Source organism: Rhamphochromis longiceps, linkage group LG13, assembly GCF_057381845.1.
Source record: "Rhamphochromis longiceps isolate RC_006_pf linkage group LG13, R_longiceps_female_GT1.1, whole genome shotgun sequence".
In the NCBI taxonomy this organism is placed as follows: Eukaryota; Metazoa; Chordata; class Actinopteri; order Cichliformes; family Cichlidae; genus Rhamphochromis; species Rhamphochromis longiceps.
Window position 1 is genome coordinate 21,359,964 of NC_140569.1, and position 3,210 is coordinate 21,363,173.

At 41.5% G+C, this 3,210-nt stretch overlaps 1 long non-coding RNA gene across 1 annotated transcript in view; it reads right to left on the bottom strand.

The window, feature by feature from the left end:
• LOC146655797 (uncharacterized) overlaps positions 1–2,567 on the bottom strand; it is a 3,173-nt gene extending 606 nt beyond the window's left edge. Inside the window, exons 1-2 of the long non-coding RNA XR_014914388.1 lie at positions 2,403–2,567; positions 1,473–1,622 (exon numbers count right to left, since the gene is read on the bottom strand). This is a non-coding gene — a long non-coding RNA (uncharacterized LOC146655797). The remainder of the gene's footprint in view (positions 1–1,472; positions 1,623–2,402) is intronic.
• Between the last annotated feature and the right edge of the window lie 643 nt (positions 2,568–3,210).

Here is a 3,210-nt window from a genome sequence, read left to right on the forward strand (position 1 = left end):
AAGAAGTTCACACCACACGATGGAGCAAATCAAAAATCGAAATGAGGCTACTTCCTCAGCAAGCACTTGAGCCTCCACCTTTGCGACTGCATCACTTACAGCTTCTCTGGCCTCCAGGAGAGCATCCCTCACTTCTTTTGTCTGACTCCGGACAGCAGTTACACTTTGAAGCCTGCTTTCCCATCTAACGTCACTCCAAGATTTAAGTGTCAATTTCACATGTTTTGTTAAAATGGCCCATCGCTGGGTGGCACTGGAAAAGAAATTGAACAACTTCTGCAAATACCCAAAGTAGCCAGTTGCATCTGGAGAGGACTTGGCAGCATCAGCTATGACCAGATTCATCGTGTGAGCTCCACAAGGCACAAACAATGCTCTCGGGTTTAATTGTAGCAGTCTGGCCTGAACACCTTGCTTCTTCCCCTTCATGTTGGCCCCATTGTCATAGGCCTGTCCTCGACAGTTTTCAAATGGAATGCCACGCTCCTTCAACTTGTCAAGGACAACATTGGACAGGTTAAGGCCAGTTGTTTGCTCCACATTTATATAGCCAAGAAAGTATTCTTTAATATCTGGTTGTGCTTGGAAACAAACAATGCGTACTATGACTGACATTTGTTCAGTGTGACTCACATCTGGAGTACAGTCAAGAATGATGGAGAAGTATTTTGCCAACTGGATTTGCTTCACAATGGCGCGGAATGTTTCTGAAGAGATAATCTGAATTAGTTCGTTCTGTGTCTCAGGGCTGAGGTAATGTGTGTGGGAACCTTCATCTTTTATGTTGGCCAAGTGATTTGCCATTACAAGGTCATATGTTGCCATAAGCTCTACTTCCTTCAAGAAGTTGCCATTGTCCGGCTCATAAAGACAGTCAGAAGAGCCCCTAAAAGACAAATTTCTGGAAGCCAGTGAGAGAGTTATTGAGAGTAATCGTTTGAGAATCTCTCGCCACTTTTTCCTTTCTGCCTCTAGTAAGGTCAACTCCTGTTGATCTATTGCCATGCTTTTCTTTAGCCGTGTGTCCAGTTCTCTCCACTTAAGCATGCACTGTATGTGGTCTTGGCTACACTCATGACCCCTCAAACGGATGTTGATGTTCGACCAGTCACTGAAGCCCTCTGTACTCAGCTTTATATCCTTCACACTGAAAAGCTTACATGCAAAGCAGAACACAGCATTGTTCTGCGGTGAGTACACTAACCAGCTCCGGTGAACCTTTTCTCCATTGGGAAGAATTTTGAACTTAAGGCTAGTGTGAAATGCTCTTCCATCAGGCCCCTTTGGAAAATTAAAATCAGAGCTGACATTAAAAGGACCTCTCCGCACAATTTCAACACGATCAGCATCTACAATGTGAGCTGGCCAAAGAGCAGGATCGGTTGAAGGGGGCACACATGTCTCCACAGTGTCACTTTCTGATAGTCTCTCAGTGACAGGACTCTCAGTGGTACTTGTGTATGGAACTGTACCTGAACTGGTGGTTGATGGTTCTTGTTCTTCTTGGCTAGGGATTGTTGCAGGGTCTACAATGGCTGGTGGTTGATGTCCAGGGATGGCACTACTACTGGATGGTTCATCCTGTCCTTGAGATCCTCCTTGAACATATTTAAGCATTGACCCTGCATACAAGAGAAAATATTCAGGGATTTTACAGAAATACAATTTTGAATCTACAGTAGGCCTACGAAAGATTGCATTATAAGACTAATAAATTAAGTAAGTCACTGGTACATTTAAAAATTACTAACTATATTTTACATGTTTAGATTTTCATAATGGCAAATGGCAATATAAACATGCTGTACATAATTTGATATAAATGCGCAAGTAGGAAATCTATATTACTGGAAGATATAGGTTTCATATTACAGTTTCACCAACAGATGTCGCCCTTGATCTATGAACCTAAAGAAAGACGAGAACTATTTATGTGTTCAGACGTCAATGGCATAAATAAGATATGCGTCTTTATAGATATCCTGAAATGCAGCAACATACAAAGTAATCTTGTCTAATCTGATAATAATACTTGACTGCATCACTGACCTATCCCAAAGTTAAGGTTAATCAGTAGCATGCATGACGTTAGCCAGCTAGCAACCTGAGGAGGGAAATGCTAGTCTCACGAATCACGATAACGTTAGCAATCATGAGTCACGATTGCTAACGTTATCTGAAAACCGTCAATTGAGTGACCATGATGAGTTGCTTTTAGTAGTCCGTTCTATATTCATATCCACAACGTAAACAAACTACCCAACATCAATCATTTGCAACATTTGTTAACACAGTATGAACACTGCTAACAGGAGCTATCACAGAGTTGACGGACATGAGCGTGCAAGCAAGGGCTACAATAATGAACTTTTTTTATTATTATTATTTAAACATTGCCTTACCGGCAAGCGACGCCTGAGTTTCATCACGCTTCCTCTTCTTCTTTCTTTTCTCCGCTCCCGACTCCTGTTGCCGTTTCGAGGCCATGTTCAAACAGGTGTTTACCAATTATAGAACAGACCACTGGGAGTGGGGGGGCACCAGGAGGAGACTGGAGACAGGGCACAAAGCAGATTCACCCCTTTTCTCGGGAAAATTGTTTTATGTTGCTTTTGTATTGTTTAACCATATTAATGCATATGATATTTATAGTATTAATATGGTTTACTTTTTTTTTTTACGACCCTGATTTTTTTGGTGCCCTACCGGCCATTTGGTGCCCTACGCAGTGTGCGTTATGTGCGTTTGCGGAGCTACGGCACTGAGCAGGGCCCTGAGGTTATGTGATCAGGGCTTGCTGGCTGTGAACCAAAGGAGACAGAGCTTTTGTAACAGTGGCCCCCAGACTCAGAAACACTCACCCACTGAACCTTAGAACTGTGGACTTGGTGGTCTCTTTTAAAAAGCAGATAAAAACTCATCTTTTTTACCTTGTTCCGATTACCTTTTTAAAAAATGTTTTTTGCTTTTTGGTTGTGAAGCACAAGTGTGTTATATAAATAACATTTTACTTAGTTACTTTAGATTGATTTGCTGAAGGGACACAAGTGCTTAAACACAAGTCTACTTTGAGTTGCCCAAAAAGTAGCTATAAACTGATAATAATAATAATAATAATACTGATGAAAAAATAAGGACCCACACAACATGAGATGAAAGCCAAAGCACATGTTTGTATTGGAGTGTGCTTGCGTGTAAGTGGATATGAGA